This window comes from Rhipicephalus sanguineus, chromosome 6 (assembly GCF_013339695.2).
Source record: "Rhipicephalus sanguineus isolate Rsan-2018 chromosome 6, BIME_Rsan_1.4, whole genome shotgun sequence".
NCBI lineage: Eukaryota > Metazoa > Arthropoda > Arachnida > Ixodida > Ixodidae > Rhipicephalus > Rhipicephalus sanguineus.
In genome coordinates, this window is record NC_051181.1 from 18591690 (window position 1) to 18613067 (window position 21378).

At 47.1% G+C, this 21378-nt stretch overlaps 1 protein-coding gene across 1 annotated transcript in view; it reads left to right on the forward strand.

The window, feature by feature from the left end:
- The first annotated feature begins 273 nt into the window (after positions 1-273).
- Positions 274-21378, forward strand: part of LOC119395641 (gastrula zinc finger protein XlCGF71.1-like) — a 214371-nt gene continuing 193266 nt past the window's right edge. Inside the window, exon 1 of the mRNA XM_049416714.1 lies at positions 274-368. The gene's annotated coding sequence lies outside the window, so the exon portion shown is untranslated. The remainder of the gene's footprint in view (positions 369-21378) is intronic.

Sequence of the window (21378 nt, forward strand, 5' to 3'; positions counted from 1 at the left end):
AATGTCGTCTAAGCCAGATTCTTCTTTTTTTGCCACCGTTTTTTTCTCCTGTGTTAAGCGTAGAATTTACGTGCAGTACGTAAGAAGGGAATTTTCGTAAGACTTGCTGTGTCGGTTCACTTTTGCCATAACAGTACCTTTGGTTTCTGCGAGAAAACGTGACAATCTACCTCACACACATTCGTAGAAACCCTTGTGAATTGCCTGCTGCTGTACACCCTGCAGTACCATGTAGGGTATGACGCATAATTTGCCTTGACTTAGTGTGCTCTCGATGGCTTTGCAGGCTCCTTGTCATTTCTGTCCTTGGAGCCGTCGTCTTCATTGGCGTCTGTACGAGGCCGACTTCATTCCTGCCAGCAGTGCACCTATGTGGCCCTGGACAAGTCAACTATGAAGAGACACCTTCGGAAACACAAGGGCGAGCCCCCCTTACAGTGCCACTTCTGTCCAGCTGTATTCACTCGAAATTCCGAGCTGAGGCGTCACGTGCGCACCCACACAGGAGAGCGCCCCTTCTGCTGTGACCGCTGCAATGCGTTTTTTGTGCAGAAAAGCTGCCTCGTTAGACACATTCGCACGCACGCTGGAGAGCGACCCTTTTCCTGTGTTCACTGCAATGCATCCTTTGTGCAGAAAAACAACCTCGTTAGACACATCCGCACGCACACTGGAGAGCGGCCCTTTTCCTGTGTTCACTGCAATGCATCCTTTTCGACCAAAACCACCCTCATTGCGCACATGCGCACTCACGCGCACACATTAGAACGTCCCTTTCCTGTGTCCACTGTAATGCGTGCTTTGTGCAGAAAAGCAGCCTCGTGGTACACATCCGCACGCACACAGGAGAACGTCCCTTTTCCTGTGTCCACTGTAATGCGTCCTTCACGGGGAGCAACAGCCTCGTGAGACACATGCGCATTCACACAGGAGAGCGTCCCTTTTCCTGTGTGCGCTGTAATGCATCCTTTTGTCGGAAGCACCACCTCGCGGAACACATCATCCGCAAGCATAGAGGGGAGTGTCCCTTTTCCTGTGACCGTTGCAATGCATCTGTGGGATGCCGTGTCGATGGAAGGACGCATTCCGACATGAAACATAACGACTGTTTATTTAACGTAGTAGTAGCAGCGGGGCGAGCATAGCGACGCTGCGCTTAGTCGGGTGGCGAAGGAATGATAACCTCCGAGCTTAGCAGCTCGGGTTTATAACCGCCGTCGGTGACGTAAGCCTCCGGTGACGCTGCGGTGGCGCTGTCCCTTATCGGAGGCGTGGTGCAGCATGCGGCCATGTCACGCCGAGCTGGCTAATGACGAGGCGGTGTCTGCGCCGGTTTGTGCGCAGTGTGTCGCCACATCACCCCCCCCGCGGAGTGCAGAGCCCTCAGGGTCTGTAGAAATCTGGGAGGCGTACCAGGCGTCCAGAGCGTGTTGTGAAAGGAGCGGGCTGTGACGTCGGCGTCTGTGGATAGATGCCTGTGGATGGAGTGGCACTGCCCGGTTCGTTCGCAGCGATGTATGCGGGCTTGAGCCGGTCAATTGAGACGCGAACGTCGTTCCCGTTCAGGCGCAGAGTGAAGTTTTTGTCGTCGCGATGGACGACCAGGTAGGGTCCGCTGTAGGGTGGCTGGAAAGGCCTGCGGACGCTGTCGTCGCGGAGGAAAGCGTGCGTGCACGATGCTAGCTCCTTGAACACGAACGGTGTAGGCTTGCTGTGGTGGGCTGCAGGTGACGGGCGTAAGGCGGAGATGGTGCGACGGAGCCGGGCGACGAAGTCGGTGGGATCTGACGTCGTAGTACTGGATGGCGGTGCAGCGAGAAATTTACCTGGGAGGCGGAGAGGTTCTCCGTAGACGAGCTCTGCTGGTGTAGCGTGGATGTCCGGCTTGAAGGTGGCGCGAAGACCAAGGATGACGGCTGGGATGGCCTCGAGCCAGGTTGAGTCCGGGTGGCACATAATGGCTGCCTTGAACTGTCGGTGGAAACGCTCGATCACTCCGTTGGCGCAGGGGTGGTAACTGGTGGTCCTTAAGCGTTCAAAACCGATGGTCAGCCCGAGCAACCTGAAAAGATGCGACTCGAATTGCCGTCCTTGGTCGGTGGTTACGCGGCGGGGGGCGCCGAAACGAGCAATCCAGCCGGTGAAGAAGGCTGAGGCGACGTCTTCCGCGGTGATTCCCTCGAGGGGCCATGCCTCGGGCCTTCGAGTGTACCGGTCGATGGCGGTGAGGCAGTAGCGGTAGGGTCCAGCCAGGGGGAAGGGTCCTATGATGCCGAGGTGGACGTGCTCAAATCGACCAGAGGGCTGAGGGAATGTTCCGAGCGGTGACGTGACGTGCCTGGTGACTTTAGCGCGTTGGCATTGAATGCAGGAGCGGGCCCAGGTACGACAATCCCGCTGCATGGAGGGCCAGACATGGCGGTCAGCCACGAGGCGTGTAGAGGCGCGTATGCCGGGATGGCTGAGGTTGTGGAGCTGGTTGAAAAGACCACGGCGATGGGCCAGGGGCACATAGGGCCTGCTTCGTCCTGTCGACATGTCGTAACAGATTGTGGTTGTCGACCCTGGAATGGGGACTTGTTGCAGCTGTAGTGAGGACGTGCACTTGAGAAGTTCCTGCAGGTCGGGGTCTGTAGTCTGGGCCTCGGCGAGGACGTCCGCTGTTATCTGCACAGAGCTGATGGCTGATACACGTGAAAGCGCGTCGGCGACCACGTTGTCTTTCCCTCTGACATGTTGGATGTCGGTGGTGAACTGTGCGATGAACGAGAGTTGGTTCTGCTGTACAGGCGGGAGTTTGTCGCGACGTTGAGAGAAGGCGTAGGTAAGAGGCTTGTGGTCGGTATAGATGGTGCAATTCTGTGCTTCGAGAATATGGCGAAAGTGTTGCACTGCTTCGTATATCGCCAGAAGTTCTCTGTAGTAGGCTGGCAAAGTTGTCGGGGCGGTTGTCGTGGTTTCGTCAGCGGAACTGGCGATTGAAGGGGCCGTTTTCCGAGCTGCGAGTTTCTTGGAGAAGAACGCCAAGGGATGCCAGGTGTTGTCCACGCGTTGCATGAGGGCGGCGCCGATGGCGAAACCAGATGCGTCCGTGAAGAGTCCCAAGGGAGCGTCTGGCACGGGATGGGTGAGAAGCGTGGCGGTGCAGAGGGCGGCTTTGCATTCTTCGAACGTTTTCGTTAACGTCGGCGTCCACGTAACAGATTGGTTTCCTCGTAGCCCAGTCAAAGCGTCATGGAGGGGAGCCTGGTAGTCGGCTGCGTGTGGCAAGAAACGCCTGTAGAAGTTCAGCATGCCAAGGAAACGGCGAAGGTCTTTAGCGGTGGTGGGTTGAGGGTAACTTTGCAGGTCAGAGATGCGTTCGGGCAAGGGCCGAGTTCCCTCAGATGAAACTTCGTGGCCGAGGAAACGGACGATGGAAGCGCCTAGCGTACTTTTTTGGGTATTCACGAGTAGACCGTGGTCATCGAGGCGTTGGAACAGTAGACGAAGGTGCGTGTAGTGCTCTTCGGCGTCGCGGGAAAATACCAGTATGTCGTCAAGGTAAACGAAGCAGAAGTCGAGGCCGCGGACGACTTCGTCGATGAAGCGCTGAAAGGTTTGTCCAGCGTTCCTCAGGCCGAAGCTCATGAAGGGAAACTCGAACAAGCCAAAGGGAGTGATGATTGCCGTTTTCGGGACGTCATCCGGATTGACGGGTATCTGTGTGTAGGCCTTCACCAAGTCTATCACGGAGAACACGTGGCAGCCATGAATGCGATGGGCGAAATCCTGTATGTGGTGGACGGGGTACCTGTCCGGTATGGTGCGTGCGTTGAGGGCACGGTAGTCCCCACAGGGCCGCCAGCCTTCGGTCTTCTTTGGAACAAGGTGAAGTGGCGAGGCCCATGGACCGTCAGAGCGGCGGGCGATTCCTTCGCAGAGCATGGCCTCGAACTCTGCTTTGGCTATGCGCATGCGGTCCGGGGCGAGGCGACGGGCGCGGCAGAAAACCGGGGGGCCTGAAGTGGTCCGGATGTAGTGCACGGTGGTGTGCTGCACTTTGCGTGGCAGTCCGCTGGGGCGCGTCAATCCGGGAAATTCGGCGAGGATGGCGTGGTACGGCGAATGGTTGTCAACACTGAGTACCCTGATGCTTGGCTGTTGGGCGGTCGTTCGCTGGCCTGGTGTGGAATGTCCCGTCGGCGCGTCGATGAGGAGGTCGTTGCGGCAGTCCGGAAGGAGGTTGTAGTGGGCCAGAAAGTCTGAGCCGATGATTGGCTCGGCGACGTCTGCGATGACAAAGTTCCAGTGAAGGCCACGGCGTAAGTTTCTGAGCTGGATGTGCAGGCGGAGCGAGCCGTATGTCTTGATTGTAGAGCGGTTTGCCGCGCTGAGCTCGAAAGACGTAGGCGGACGAGGACCTTGAAGATGGGATCGCGGGTAGCAGCAGATGTCGGAACCGCTGTCGACAAGGAACCGCTGCTTCGTGATTTGGTCAGTGACGAAGATGCGACGGCCTCTGGGTTGGCAGCTTGCGGCCGTCTCTACGAGCTGCCGTTGGCGTTTTCCGCATGCCCAGCGGAACAGGGTGGTCGACATTGCCGGGCTCTGTCCCCGAAGTGTCGGTGGTAGTAACACGGGCGGCCGTTGTTGTCGGGTTGCCGCGACGAAGTGGTGTTACGGTCGCGGCTTTGCGAGTGGCGGCGCTGGTGCATCGGAAGACCTTCACCCAGCCGTTGTTCAATGAAGGTGAGCTGCCGGTCGATGTCGTTTATACGGCGTGCCAGCTCGGTGGTGTTCAGCGGTGCGGCGACAGCCTGGATGGTGGGCGACAACTGCGGCAAGGAGACCTCGATGACGAAATCAGCGACCTCGGCAAGTTGGTCGAGAGGTAGCGTCAGCTGAGCCCGCAGAATTGCCTGAACGTGCAGTGGAAGTCGTTGGAGCCAGAGTGATCGCAGGAAAGATTCCTGGACTTCCATGTTACCCGCGAGAGCACGCATGTGGCGGAGTAACTGCGAAGGTTTGCGCTCGGCAAGTTCTGCGGACTGAAGTTGTCGCAATTTCTGGTCTTCCGAGAGTGACAGCCGGCGGATGAGTTCGGTCTTGAGGTATTCGTACAGGTTGGCCGTTGGTGGGTTGGCGAGGATATCCCGGACCTCGTTAGCGTAGCGGGCGTCCAGGTGGGCGACGACGTAGTCGTGGCGGGTCCGGTCTTGTGTGATGCGCGCCAGGGAGAACTGGGCCTCGACTTGGGCGAACCATACCTCGGGCGAGTCCGCCCAAAATGGCGGAAGCTTGACAGAGACACGCCAGACGTCCAGGTCGGCAGCGGCCGCAGTGGTAGCAGCATCTACGTTGACAGCGACCGTTGGAACGGAGCTTTGGGGGGCATAGTCCACAAGAGGCTGCGCGGAATCGCCGGGCGAGTGCGGTCCGTTTTGCATGCGCTGCTGCTGTTCCTGAAGTTGCTGTTGAATTTGGTCCACTTGCTGCAGAAGAGCGGCAAGGGCTTCCGTGTCGGCCATAGCGGTGCGGTTTGTTCGGTTTCCGGGTCACCAGATGTGGGATGCCGTGTCGATGGAAGGACGCATCCCGACATAAAAGATAACGACTGTTTATTTAACGTAGTAGTAGCAGCGGGGCGAGCATAGCGACGCTGCGCTTAGTCGGGTGGCGAAGGAATGATGACCTCCGAGCTTAGCAGCTCGGGTTTATAACCGCCGTCGGTGACGTAAGCCTCCGGTGACGCTGCGGTGGCGCTGTCCCTTATCGGAGGCGTGGTGCAGCATGCGGCCATGTCACGCCGAGCTGGCTAATGACGAGGCGGTGTCTGCGCCGGTTTGTGCGCAGTGTGTCGCCACACATCTTTTTCACAAAGGCATGACCTCACGGAACACTTGTCCCATCATCATGCAAATAAGATGCCATAAAGGTGACCGGCCTACAGGCTTCCCCTAAAAGGGTAGTAAGCAACCGCGTGGTCCAAAACATGTGATGGAAAGATAACTGAGCTCTTGTACGACAAGAACCTGCCGCTGCAAGATTTTTGTGGATAAGTGTTGTAAACAGAAAGTTACACGATATAGAACAATCCGCTTCGGCTGGTGTTTCTTTCTCGCTCGGCCATCCAACTTTTCTCGGTAGCGAAAAGGTGTAGGTGTAGCTTGCTGTCGGTACGACGCCAACTTCGATAACGAAACATGACGTCGGCAATTACGTCATCGGCGCTCAGCCAATGACCAAGCAAGGCTTCCTCTGTGTGTCACTCGTGTCAGAACGGCTTGGTGAGGAAGTGCAATGAGAGGAGTGCAAGGCACTGGTGAAGTAATTAAGTATGCCACTGGGCATGCGTTCCTCCCCTAGCGGTCAAGCCGCGAAACACCTCTTGATCTCGGAGACTTTCGTTCTCCCTATATCGGTTGTCGTGGTAGTCCCAGCCCCTATAAAAACGGCAGAGGGCAGTACAGGAAACGAAAATTGGACTGCGCAGCAAAAACTGCAAATCCGCGGGGCCATGGTGCCGTTTCATTGTGCAGAGAACTAATCGACGAAGTAGGTGCTACGTAAGACTTCCCGTGGGCACTTTGCGGGCGAAGAGGACTGGGCAGGCGCTGGAGAGGGCTGTGGAAATTTTGTTTTCTCCGAAATGGTTTATCTTTGCGGCGTGCAGCACTGTAATACTTGCGAAATGTCATCGCCGCGGTTATCTGTAACAATTAGTGAACTTGTTTTGGTGGTGTAAAAAAGAAGTGAGAGCCTGGTTACTGGCGCTTTAACCCTTTCAGACGTCACCTATGAGTTGTCTGTAAATGCGTCAAATTCACGAAACGTTATTTCAAGGCACTCGATATTCTATTTTACAAAAATAATCTCATAATATGTTGATTTATATGTGGTATATTATTCCTAATTAAATTGTCATTAACTATCGATTTATCCTGAAGTTATTCATGCTCTGTTTTTGCATGAATAGAATAAAATCTCAGGATAGAAATACAGAGCAAATTGGTTTTCGGCTATGTTCATTTTGACCAAAGAAAAATTATACTTTTGTTACGGGCTCGCGGTAAACGGCACGTCGAAATTGGTGTTTCCTTCAGAAAAATGTCTATATTTAACTGTAGAGTGCAAAATTAAGGTATAAATGAAGACATATTTATTTTCGCAGGGGGTTCAATTAATCAAAAGATCAGTGTATCTTGCGCTTTCTTAGACACTAGTCGGCACAACTAGCGAAAACAAGTTGTGTACACAATTGTGTACAAAGCGCCTCAAAGAGTTAAAGAAGGGGAGATGTGGCAGGGCGGCCAGAGTGTTGAATAGCGGTGACAGTGAAAGCTTGGTTTAAGGTTGGGAAAGATGCTTAGTTTGGCAACTCGCAAGGGAGAATGGAGTACTAAGGAAAGCCGAGCTACTTGGTACAAATTGTGTGATAGCGCAAATAACCATGTTGCTAACCATGTTGCTGCCATGTTGCTGCCTCAGGACCAGTTCATGCAGTACGTTAAGGAAACTGTCACTCAAGACAATGATGAAGTTGCCTACAGAAACTTCTCCGGGATGCCTATCGAATCGTTTTTGGACGCACTTGTTTTTTACCTTCGCAACGTGTTTGTCGGTTTTAATTGTCAAATGTTAATTCAGAAGTCAGCAGTTTCCATTGGTTCAAAGGTTGCTCCCATTTTAAGTTCCCTTTTCTTAGCTGAATTAGACCAGAAAATTTAAGGGAAGTTACCTGGTAGCGTAAAAAGAATATTCCGTTTCATTGACGATCATTTGGTTCTTGGCAGCTGTTCACAGTTGGACGCCTTCAAAGGTACAGTTCTATCTTGCTTCGAGAAGCAAGGTGATCGTTTGAATTTTACATGCGAACTGCTTACGGGTAACAAACTGCTCTTTTTAGACTTGACCTTATCTTTTGATTTTGACCACACGGGTTACATGTATGCAGCAAGATCTGGACAACCTATTTTGAATTTCAGTTCTTCCCATACAAAACTAGTTAAGAACAGCATTGCTTTTTCTTGTTTTAAATCTGCACTGTTGAAGACGTGCTGTCACTTAATGTCTTGAAGGCCAAGTTGCTTGATTGACGCTTGATTCCCGTCCTCGTCATTGCTCGCAACTTGGGAGAGAGCCGTCAAATATTTTAAATCGCCAACTGAATTGAGAAAAATCTTATGAACCAAAGATGAAAATGGCTGTCATTCCATATGTCCATAGCTTCTCATATCGCCTAAAAAAGATTGGCAGAAAATACAATGTGAATGTAATATGCTCCGCCAAAAGAAGCCTTAGCCGTGTGTGTCCCGTCGTTGAGCGTATGTACAACAATGGAAGCGATAACTTGGCTAGAAAATGTGACATGCACCATACCATTAAGTATGGTATGGTATTAAGTTCTAGCTACAAGAGAGTATCTAAAACAAGTATGTAGAACAAGAGAGGCGTGTTAAAGCAATTACCAATGTCATGTGGACACACGTATGTTGAACGGCGATAAAACACCTAGATAGGTAGCCGAAGCTTTCTTTCATTGCAAGATCGGAAGATAAGTGCATAAGTCGCCCATCTTTATCTCTGTCAGATAAGGAAGTATATTTGCTGGTCTCAGGGCTGCAAGTGGGGAAGTGAAATGTTTATTCTGTTTTGCTGTTGGACGAATTCCTTGTGCATGACCAATTGTATATATATATATATATATATATATATATATATATATATATATATATATATATATATATATATATATGTTGTCTTCCCGAAAATATAAACGTCATCTGATAGCGCCTGTGCCGTCTTACTTGCCTGTGTCCCTGTGTGTCATTTGTGTTCTACAATGGAAGGGAGAATGGCGTGAAGTCGTAGTAGGAAAGAGCAGTAGTAAAAAGAAAAGTAGAAGGCAGAGGCCAGCTTCTCGGAGGTCTTGGGTTTTATGGGCAGAGAGGGTATCCCAGCCTGGCACTTCGTGTTATTGGTGCTCTTTTCTCGACAAGGTGGATTATTCTTTTCTTTAACTTCTTTCTCTTTGTTTCCCTCTTCGCCATTGACGCTGAGCCATGTTCTGTTGTGGGTTGCAAAAAGATGCGTCTTCTTTATTTTAAACCTCCCTTGCGTATTCACACCCTGTGCCAGGTTGGGGTAACTCTATATCAGACAAACTTGTAAGCGGCCACAGGCGCTGGGATTCGCACCGTGGGCCTCCTGAATTGAAGGGAGACCCTCTAAACACTTCACCATGGCAGTGAAAATTGGAGGTGGATGCAGTAGAGGAAGGTGAGGAGGTATGATGCACAGGAAGGCCCGTATCCTCCTCTATGCTGGTTGGGAGAAATGTTTATCGTTAATTATGTAAAAGGTTGGAGATATATTCTGTAATCTGTAAGGTAAAACAGCTCACATTGAAAAGAAAGGTAAGGAGAAAATTAGCGTAGCTTACACTAAGTTGCGCAAGGCTGGGTCATAGCAAAGCTTTGTTTGTTTGCTTGTAGCCTACCAATTTTGGCACATACCTACTCTGGGGGATTGGCCAAGAAGAATTATTGTAGCCTATGGATGATGATTACATTAACCCATATATGCCCAGTGTCCTACATATAGGGAACCCAAGCTCAAGTTTGCGGCGCGACGACAGCGCCGCGCCAGCCGCGCTGCGGCTCTGTCGTAAAGCTCTGAACCTTCGCGCGGCCGACTCAGCCCCTTTCACGGTAGCGGTAGCGCACGTGCGCACGCGTTCTTCTCGCGATGCGGGTAACTGGGAGGCCGTCAGCTGGGTACGTTGAACCGAGAGGCTTGCTGTGCGAAGCTGCGCACTTCCACGATGGCAGAAGCGACCCCGCGGAAGCGCAAGCGTGGTCCGAAGTATTGCGGTTTAGTGGCCAGCCACAACAGTGCAGACAACGCCAAGGCACACGATTCACGTGTTAAACTGTATCGGTTCCCGGGCGTGTCGCACGAGAAATAAAGGCGGCAAGCGTGGATAGCTGACAGCGCTGTCTCGCCTTCTATTTTGGCTGTCTGAGTTCATCGCTTTCGTTCGTTCCGACTACCTGAATCGGTAAGTAACGGGGCGCATGCACGCAGCGACTACAGTAATGATTACTCCCTGTCTTCTCGCATTGTTAAAGTCCAGTTACGGTTGTAGGTGAAGCAACTGTGTTTTGATTCTCCGTGCTCGTGAGACCTACCCGTCGTTGTTGAACGTTCACATTCGCGTTATACCGTTAGCGTTGCGCGGTTGGTTGAATTCTACTGAACTCCGCACATTGTCAGAAGTTCGGCGCCTGCATTTCACGCGTCGGGAAGGCTGCTTTATCACGCCGGAACGGACGTCTGTGCATTTTCAGCAAGCTTTGACATCGTTCTGCAGGTTTGCTTTGTTTTTGTCACTTTATTAGGGTGATATATATTTAAGCCGCTAAATACAACTGGCACTTAATACATGCTTTGCAATTGCAACCTTGAAGTAACCACCTTCTGAGTTTGTGCGATTTTCTAGCCGCGTTCACACAACAGGTTTTATACGCCTGTCAAGTCGATATCATAAGAGACTGCAAGCATGACGCGACAGCCGAAAAAACGAGGCGAGCAGTTCATCTTGCTTCACAGTGGTTAAAGCCCAGCTAGCTGCCTCGCGTCTTAATCGGCGGGTGATTCTCCAGCGGCACGGAGGACTTGACTCTAACCTTCTCAGGAAGCAGTGCCATGGCCGTATAATCTTTTTTTTCGCACGCCGCGAACGTTTCTTCACGAAAGTACACGGCTGCTACTGTAAGCATGTCATATCAAAACAATCATATGATTCGTAGTCCACGCCGCAGAACATCGATAGCGTGTACGGCTTCATTTTGGAGTGCATGTGGACCATTATTCATCTTTAACATGACAGAATGAGACTTACCTCGAGGTATACGTCCTACACGGTGTAATCGCGACTTGGGAGATGCATTTCGCTTTGAGTCGGGCGTGGTTGTCGTCGATCGTCTGCTCTTCTCTGTTAAGGTGATTGACGAGCCTTTCTCCTTTTCAAGTTCGCTTTTCGGAAGCGCCAGTCAAGCTTGAAGATCCTTTTGAAGCCGCACTGCACGCGGTACATTGTGAGACGCCGCAAGTGCACCGCGAGAGCTCTGCACGTGCACGGAAGCGAGCGGCAACGCGGTGGAGAGAAGGGAAAACGCTCGCTGATCACGCCTCAGTTTCTCTTTTTCTGCCAGAGATGGCGCTGCCTGTCAAGAGCAGCGCCATCTTGCGCACGTTGAGGAAATTTTGTGGGATATATTGAAAGGAATTGGCATAGGCGACGACTGTATACAGCTTTTGAGGGAGATATACCGAGAAAATACAGTTTGCATAGAATGGGAAGGAATGAATAGCAAAGAGAACGTTGAGATTAGCAAGGGGCTGAGACAGGGATGTCCTTTGTGCCCGCTGTTATTCATGCTGTACATGGTGAATATGGAAAAAGCGCTAGAAGGTAGCAACTTTGGTTTTAATCTGTCACACAAACAGGGCGGCGTGATGATTGAGCAGAAGCTTCCAGGATTATTTTATGCTGACGATATTGTCTTATTTGCTGACAGTCGAGAGGATATACAGCAGCTGGCGGATATATGCGGAAGGGAAGGGGAAGCTCTAGGACTAGGATTTAGTGTAACAAAATGTGGATTGATGGTATTCAATGACCCTTGTGATCAGGCGGTGTCAATACAGGGCCAAGAAATACCGAGAGTGAGCGAATACAAGTACCTCGGAGTATGGATAAATGAGGGTGACAGGTACATGGAGGTACAGGAAAAAGCCTCAGCAGCAAAAGGAAAGAGGAATGCTGCAATAATGAAGCACAGAGCATTGTGGGGATACAATAGGTACGAGGTGCTTCGAGGTCTGTGGAAGGGTGTAATGGTTCCGGGGCTTACTTTTGGGAACTCAGTGGTGTGCATGAGGGCAGAGGTGCAATCGGGAATGGATATAAATCAAAGGACTGTGGGACGCCTCGCGTTGGGTGCTCACGGGAAGACGACAAATGAGGCTGTAAAGGGCGATATGGGATGGGCAGGTTTTGAGGCGAGGGAGGCTCAGAGCAAATAAGGTTCGAAGAAAGGCTAAGGAATATGAAGGAGAGTAGATGGGCAGAGAAGGTGTTCCGTTACTTGTATAGGAAGAGCGTGGACACACAGTGGAGAAAAAGAACTAGGAGGCTCACTAGTAAATATACGGCTGGTAGTGTAAGCAGTATGTCAACAAAGAGCGTTAAGCGAAAAGTCAGAGAGGCGGAGAGGATTTACTGGATGACAGCTATGGAGAAAAAACCGGCTTTGAGTAACTACCGGAAGGGCAAAAATGAAATAAGGAGGGAGGCATTTTACGACAATTCAATGGGAAGCGCTTTACTGTTTGAAGCGAGATCGGGTTGCCTTAGAACGGGTAGTTATAAAGCGAGATTCAGTAAAGAAGAAGAACAATGCACGTGCTGCGGGGAAGATCAGGAAACGGCGGAGCATGTTCTGATTGAATGTGGAGACATCCACCCAGGTGTACGTTTGGGCACGAGCCTACATGACGCCTTGGGTTTTAGAGACAATGGAAAGCTGAACACACCCGCGATTGAAATAAGTAAGAGACGGTTAGAGTATTGGTGGCAGAAAACTAGAGAGAAAGGACAAAAATAAATAATGGGGAAAAAAAATAAGGACATTCTGCCGTAAAGGGCACAGAACGAAGCTGAAAACTTAAGGTTTTTTTTTGTCTTCTGGAGTAAAATAGTTTTAATTGAAGTAAAGACACTAGGCCAACGCTAAAAAAAAAGAGTAAAGGTTTTTTTTTTTTTTTTTTCGAGCCTGGTGGCACACTTGTCACCGCCCCGTTATAAAGGGGACGCTCATGGCATCCATCCATCCATCCACAGAGCGTTGTCGGGATACAATAGGTACAAGGTGCTTCGAGGTCTGTGGAAAGGTGTAATGGTTCCGGGGCTTACTTTTGGGAACTCAGTGGTGTGTATGAGGGCAGAGGTGCAATTGGGAATGTATATAAATCAAAGGACTGTGGGACGCCTCGCGTTGGGTGCTCACGGGAAGACGACAAATGAGGCTGTAAAGGGCCATATGGGATGGGCAGGTTTTGAGACGAGGGAGGCTCTGAGCAAAATAAGGTTCGAAGAAAGACTAAGGAATATGAAGAAGAGTAGATGGGGAGAGAAGGTGTTCCGTTATTTGTATAGGAAGAGCGTGGACACACAGTGGAGAAAAAGAACTAGGAGGCTAACTAGTAAATATACGGCTGGTAGTGTAAGCAATATGTCAACAAAGAGCGTTAAGCGAGAAGTCAGAGCGGCGGAGAGGATTTACTGGACGGCAGCTATGGAGAAAAAACCGGCTTTGAGTAACTACCGAAAGGGCAAAAATGAAATAAGGAGGGAGGCATTTTACGATAATTCAAGGGGAAGTGCTTTACTGTTTGAAGCGAGATCGGGTTGCCTTAGAACGGGTAGTTATAAAGCGAGATTCAGTAAAGAAGAAGAATAATGCACGTGCTGCGGGGAAGATAAGGAAACGGCGGAGCATGTTCTGATTGAATGTGGAGATATCCACCCAGGTGTACGTTTGGGCACGAGCCTACATGACGCCTTGGGTTTTAGAGACAATGGAAAGCTGAACGCACCCGCGATTTAAATAAGAGACGGTTAGAGTATTGGTGGCAGAAAATTAGAGAGAAGAGACAAAAATAAATATTGAGAAAAAAAAGGACGTTCTGCCGTAAAGGGCAGAGAACGGAGCTGAAAACTTAAGTTTTTTTTTTCTGGAGTAAGATAGTTTTAATTGAAGTAAAGACACTAGGCCAACACTAAGAAAAAGAAGAGTAAAGGTTTTTTTTTATTTTTGTCGAGCCTGGTGGCACACTTGTCACCACCCCGTTATAAAGGGGACGCTCATAGCATCCATCCATCCATCCAGCAGCGCCGCTAAGCGTTGCTTGGGAAGCCTATAGGACGCTTCTTTGATGCGCTCTAACATCGCTATTTCTTTAGCATATCACTAGCGTCTCCTACAGCACATCAAGCAGGCCTTATTCTCAACGTGCGCAAGCCTAGACATTGCTAGCTTTTCATGCTGCCACGTGCCGACCGCTTTCACCGGGCAAACGCGTGCTTTGTATGAAATACGCCATGGAGAGGAAGAAGTACAATGTTGGTGTGCGCGTGAAATGTTTCAAGGATTACCACACCCGCACACACCACCCCTAATGCCCAGTGACCTATATGTATAGGACGGCTTGAAAAACAGTGTTGCGTTTACCTGGCAGTAAATAAAGAACTTGTGCTTTCTTTCGAGGGTAGAAGTATACTTTTTCGGAGAAAAAGATATTTGTTTTCTCACTTTTTCTGAGTTTGGGTATATATGGGTTAATGTTTACCTCCCTATCACTAAAGTAAAAAAAAATTACGAAGGTAAAGAGCAATCAAATTACAAAGGGTATTATATCCTATAGATTATAAACATTAATTACAAAAAAAAGGAAATAAGTGCTATTATAATAACGGAAATTTGAAATTTTGAGCCGACCAGACAACTGAGTTTACCTGACCCGACCAAGTGCGACTCTATGTCTTGCCTTTAATCACATTTTATAATTATGTCGCCAGTATTTTTCCAGTATTTATTAAAGTAGACATTATGTTGGAATACGTTTACTGGCTGGGAGGAAATTACACACAGCGTTAAAAATTTCTCTATGACAGTGTCCCAAAACAGAGCCACTGAAATTTAAAACATTTTCTGCAGTTAAACTTAAACCAATAATCGAAAACGGAATAACCAAAAGTCTTTTCCTGATTATTCAATAGTTGCGACATGATATATAATAATGTTCAATAGATTCTGTTTCTTCGCAAAATGGGCAAAGGGGTAATATCGAAAGACCAGCTCTGTGTAAATATAAGTTTAATAGGGGGACGCGGCATCGAAATTTGGAAATATTAACTTCAAACTTTCTAGATTGACATCCACTTAGCTGTCCATGGAAATTTAAGGTTTTGATATTCTGTCCATTTAGTTATAGTTTCCATGATATCTGTTAAAATTGCTAATTTTCTATATCCGATCGCTGCTATGTATTCTACTGCTGAGAGTACCGAAATTATTGGTCCATCAAGGGAAGCCCGGGCAGAATCGGCCAATTCATTTAATTGTATCGCGCAGTGACCTGGTACCCATAATAATTTCAGGAGCTTCAGCTGTGGCGGTACTAATGTGCACAAAGTCATTAGGGCTCGTGGATGTTCTGAAGCTTTAAGTGCTGTACATACCGAAAGAGATTCTGTTATTATGATTGCACTAATTTCGGTTGAAGGCACTTTTCGAATTGCCACAATAATAGCCATGAGCTCCGCTTCAAAAGCAGGAGTAAAATCTGGTAGCCTCACTGAGAATGACCAGCCAAGCCAATCGGAAGCAATTCCTACGCCTGCCTTTGATTATTCACAGAAGCACCTGTGGCTATTATGTTTTTTGTTTCTGCATGTACCAAGTAATCTTTTAACCTGTTATTCATAAATCTGAGAGATTGGAACTTAGATTTGGGGGGGAAATTTTCATCATTTTCTATCGTTATATTACGATGTGAGCCATTAGTTTCAATTATCGTTCTAATGTCCACCTTAATGCTGTCCAGTTTCTTTTGAACAAAAATTATTTGGGGTGTATGAAATCGCGGCCAATGAGCAAGAAAGAAAGAGTCGGGGTCACTGATAAAGGCGTATCCAGATCTAGCCGGTAAGCTGTAAAATTTTTAAAAAGTTTGCACCGTTAAGATGCGGAATCGACAAAGAAGTGTTGGAAGGCGTGCTTCTTGATACATAACATTAATAGCCACAAACTTTGGGAGTCCCAGACACATTCGCAGCGCTTCACGCTCCAATAGAACTAAAGGTTTTGTTTCATAAGCAGGGCCGCCCGAAAATAATATGCACCCAAATTTCTATATTGGACGCATGTATAGTTTGTACAACATTAACAGGGTGTCTCTACGTAACCCCTATTTTTGGTTACTCACTCAGCCTACGCAATAAGCCTAACGCTCGTTGTGCATTTGCTGCTATATATTCTATGTGTGGACTCCAATTAAGTCTTTCATTATAAATCATGCCCAAATATTTGATAGAATCCACTTGTGGAATGGGTTCCTGCTTATATAATACGGAAATAGAAATTGAATCTGCTTGGGGAAACACCAAGAGGGCACTTTTACTGATGTTTAACGACAATGAAATCGACTGCAGCCACATTTCCATGGTATTAAGATATCTTTGCAATTTTTGATGTAATGAGTAAATATCACTGTCTGCCGCGAAAAACGCGATATCGTCTGCATAAATGTAGACATTTACATCCTGGTCATTTGGAATAGAGCTCATCAGTACAATGAATAATACCGGAGATAGGACTGCCCCTTGAGGAACTCCGCGTTTGTTTGAATTTAGATGAGCAACATATCCATCCTTAACGCAATAAAATTCCCTTGATTTTAAAAATTCTGCTACCCACTCAATAATATATTGTGGAAAATTTAAGCTCTGTAGTGTATTCAGTAAAATGGAGTGCTCGACGCTATGATAAGCTTTAGCTATGTCAGGTGTTTCAAGAGCAGCGTAATGTCTTCTTTTTTGGGCAAGCCGTATTCGACTCTCTAAACCAGCATGAGCACACCTAATTGAACACTCATTACGAAAACCGATTTGGTTTGGTTTTAATATTGACTTGTCTGCCATCCAGACATTTATTCTGTAATTTAGGACCCGCTCGATAAGTTTGATCATATTAGACGTTAGAGAGATGGGTCTGATATTTTCTATGTTATAACCTAATTACCCTTGCTTTTTTAGTATAGGAATTATTTTGGCTATTTTCCAGTCATACGGTATCCAGGCATTATTTAAAGAATACTTTATCAAATTGAGGACATCACGAGGTGATAACTTGTATAAAATTTTAAGCATAGGCACTGTAATTCCATCAGGACCAGGAGCAGACGGAGGTAAATATTTAATCACCTTTGATACTTCAGACAGCGTCACTATTTCAAAGTTAGTCGTTCTGGTAGATTTTTGCCAGTTGTTCGGCAAAGTCGAAGAGAATCTACTTTCTACACCTTTACCAATTGACTCTAAAGATTTTGTCATTTCTTCCAGCGATAAATTTTCATAATCAGTATTTACTGGAGACGGCAGGATTTTGCGAGATCTCATATAACGAAATAACGCTTTTGTATTTTTAGGTTTGGAAAGAAAATCGAAATGTCTTTTGTCATAGTATTCTTTAGCTTGGGCCACCGTGCACTTAAATCCAGCAACAATGAATTTGTCGTCTGACAAATTTCTGGGGGACTGATTATGAATTAGCTTCTTCCAAGCTGCCTGTCGTCGTCTGTGATCACTTGAGCAATCTGAATTCCACCATGGACTATAGGGCACCCTCTTGGCCGATTCAATAGTAAACGCTCCTTTTTGTATGTTCTTTCAATTACTGCGCTTCATTTCATAGAATTAGCTCCACCACTGTCTTCAGAGGGAGAAGCTAAAGCTGCTTTTAGGTCATTTTTAAATTTTGAATAATTTATGAAATTTCGGACGTGAGAACATGATGGTCTTATGGGGCAATCAATCTCAAACATTATGGGCAGGTGGTCACTATTGGTGGCACAGTCCAGGGCTGTCCACGAAGTGCTAGAAATTGTCGAGCTTACAAAACTCATATCTAAGGCAGAGCGAGATCGATCTCGGATAAATGTGGGAGTTCTAGCGTTGAGGCACGATAAATTGTTGTCTATAGACCAGTCCCAGAATCGTTGGCCACATTGATCTGTTCTAAAACCCTAGCAGATGTGGTGGGAATTAAAATCTCCAACCAGAATTTTTTTTACACCATGAATGGACAGCTGCATCTAAACTTCGCGTGTCTTGTACGCCCACAGGAAAGTAGACGTTTACTAGTGAGAAAGGTAAGCATCCTGGCAAGGTGATGTCTAAGGCAAAAATTTCGCATTCTGGGGACATGCATTTGTACGAAATTTTGGCCTTTAAACTAATTTTATTATTGATAAAGAATGCTAAACCTCCGCCTTTGGCTGGGCGGTCTAGTCGAAACGATCTGAAGTTGGTTAAGTGAAACGAATGATGTGCGGAAAGCCAAGTTTCTTGCACTGCAATAATGTCTGGATTGAATTTAGAAGACAAATACAACAAATCTGTGGGTGTGTCCAGATAAGATCGAACACCAGGTCCCGGTCACCCTTGCCGATTTTGGCGAAATTTGCTGTAGGTCTAGGCATTACATCCAGAACAACGGTTTCGAAGTTAGTTTCGCGAAAAAAAAAGATTTGTTCGCCTGAAAAAAATATACAAATTTTGGCCACAAAAAACACTTCTTCGCCAATTTCGCGATTTCTGTATTTTGAGCGCACCTAGGGAAAAAACGGTGCACTTCTCGGTCACAATATTTATTCCCCTCAAAGAACAAGTTAAATAAAATCTTATGAGTATATTATTTTCCTTGCTTGTGGAAGCACTTTTGAAGAAAAAAATCACAAACTTGGCAAATCGCACAAAATACCTGTATTTGAGGAAAGTATTGCTACAAACAACTTAAAGCGAGGATAACAAAAATCAATATATATTAGCTTTGATACCTTCGCTCTCTTTTACAATAATTTTCGTGGTTTTATCACGCACCATTTTACTCGATAATTGGGCGGAAACATAAGTAATTTACCAAAAACGCCGAACTTTGAAAATAGTTTTCTCAAAAAGGCCATTTTTAATTTTTTTAAAATCCCTCTGATTGAAGTCAAGGTCGTCTTCTATCATTCTGCCTAAAAAAACGTTGCATTATTTTGGTTGCTAACAAGTTATAATGCGTCAAATGTGACCAAGTCAGCCTAGCGGCCGCGTCGTTCCTTCTGTGCTGAAACTCGGATATAAGGTGTTCACAATACTTATACGTGGCATAGTCACAAATAAGTAGCTCCACACCAACAAATGCGCAGCCAGGTGTCGTGGTTCAGCAAGCTCTGTCTTGCGATCAGCCGCTTGACAAACCCGCAGGAGCGGCCGCTCGATGCTGCGGGCGCTCACATTACATGAGTGCCGCCTCGACTGCGGATGAGCTCCGCTTGCACACCAAACTACGCTCAGAGGACGAACGAGAGAAGGAATGCATCACTATGAAAGTTAAAGGCTGTTAAGTGCTAACAAATGTCACAACATGCAATGGAAACTCTGCCGGCAATTTCGTAGTGTGCGCCTTCATTACAGCATGCATGTATTTTTTTCCCTCCTGTTATGCCCGAAGCCGCAAAATATCGTGAAAAACGCTCGGCTTGCGTTGAAACTATCTGCGGACGCACAACAATACAGTATTCTCATATCGGTGCTTTAATGAAGCAAAGGACTTGCACTCACTTCTTTTCACAGCTGGCTGAGACAAGTGTTCTGCCACGAGATGAAGAACTGCAGTTTGAGTTGTTCGACAATCGGAAGCACGTATCAGACATTTTTTTTAGATGTCGATGGCTTGCTTTTGTGTCATATATTGCCGATAGAGTGAAACTAATTATCTTTAGGCCATCAGAAGAGACAGAGCAACACATTTAGGCGCACTACTGGAGGCGCTCACTGCAAAATTACCCACCCGCAGAGCTTTCGTTGTATAATATGGCTTTTGTTGGCACTTAACAGCCTTTATCTTTCACAGTGATGCATTTCTTCTCTCGTTCGTCCTCTCAGCGTAGTTTAGCACGCAAGCGGAGCTCATCTGCATTCGAAGCGGCACTCATGTAATGCGAGCGCCCGCAGCATCAAGCGGCCGCTGCTGCGGGTTTGTCAAGCGGCTGATCGCAAGACAAAGCTTGCTGAACCACGACACCTGGCTGCGCATTTGTTGGTGTGGAGCTACTTATTTGTGATTATGTCACGTATAAGTATTTTGAACACCTTATATCCGAGTTTCAGCACATAACGAACGACGCGGCCGCTAGGCTGACTTGGTCACATTTGACGCATTATAACTTGTTAGCAACCAAAATAATGCAACGTTTTTTTAGGCATAATGATAGAAGACGTCCTTGACTTCAATCAGGGGGATTTAAAAAAAAATTAAAAATTGTCCTTTTGAGAAAACAATTTTCAAAGTTCGGCGTTTTCGGTAAATTACTTATGTTTCAGCCCAATTATCGAGTAAAATGGAGCGTGATAAAACCACGAAAATTATAGTAAAAGAGAGCGAAGGTATCAAAGCTAATATATATTGATTTTTGTTATCCTCGCTTTAAGTTGTTTGTAGCAATACTTTCCTCAAATACAGGTATTTTGTGCGATTTGCCAAGTTTGTGATTTTTTTCTTTAAAAGTGCTTCGACAAGCAAGAGAAATAAAAGACTCATAAGATTGTATTTCACTTGTTCTTTGAGGGGAATAAATATTGTGACCGAGAAGTGCACAGTTTTTTTCCCTAGGTGCGCTCAAAATACAAAAATCGCGAAATTGGCGAAAAAGTGTTTTTTGTGGCCAAAATTTGTATATATGTTTTTCAGGTGAACAAAATTTTTTTGCGCAAAACTAACTTCGAAACCTTTGTTCTGGGTGTAATGCCTAGACCTACAGCAAATTTCATCAAAATCGGGAATGGTGACCTCGTGTTCGATCAATTCTGGACACACCCTGTTATGGCTGAGTGAATAGATCGGCAGTTCCAATGCAGAATTTTCAGGGACCATATATTATTTCGACAGAATAGAGTCGGCGACAGCCTTATCTAGAATACTTTCTTTTAGAAAATCGCCTTTCGAGAAGTTGCCCTTCTGGTATTTTTTGCTTTTCGAATGTTTTGGTGAACCAGATTTTTTGGAGGTAGGCGATCTAGAACGCTTTAGAGATTTGAGGTCCATGTCCATATCATCTGAATCCTGATTATCATCCGGTATGACATCACTTTGCCTCTGGATGCCCCCTCGAGAGGACCCTGCAAGCTGCTGGGCGCGCTTCAGCTTCTCTTGTTAACCATCTGTACAGAATGCTTGTGCGTGCCAGTTCATGGTGATAGTAATTTTCTATCTACGACACACGGCAAATCTCAAGCATAACAGGTCTGCTGTAAAATAATGCAACAGTGAATGGATTTGAACCATTTTGCGGTGGGGATGTTTTCTCACCTGTGGCCTTCACAGAACAGCTGATCTAGGTCGCATTCTCTCTTAACAGTTGCCATTGGGCTGTCACAGCCATAGGTTAATGTGCCTGGCTGCCGTGTGGAGTGCAGGGGCTAGAGGTGGGCATACACGCTATGGAAGGGTGGAAGGGGTGGGTGTAGTAGCGCGCACCAGTTCGGCTGTGTGCGTGCCGTAT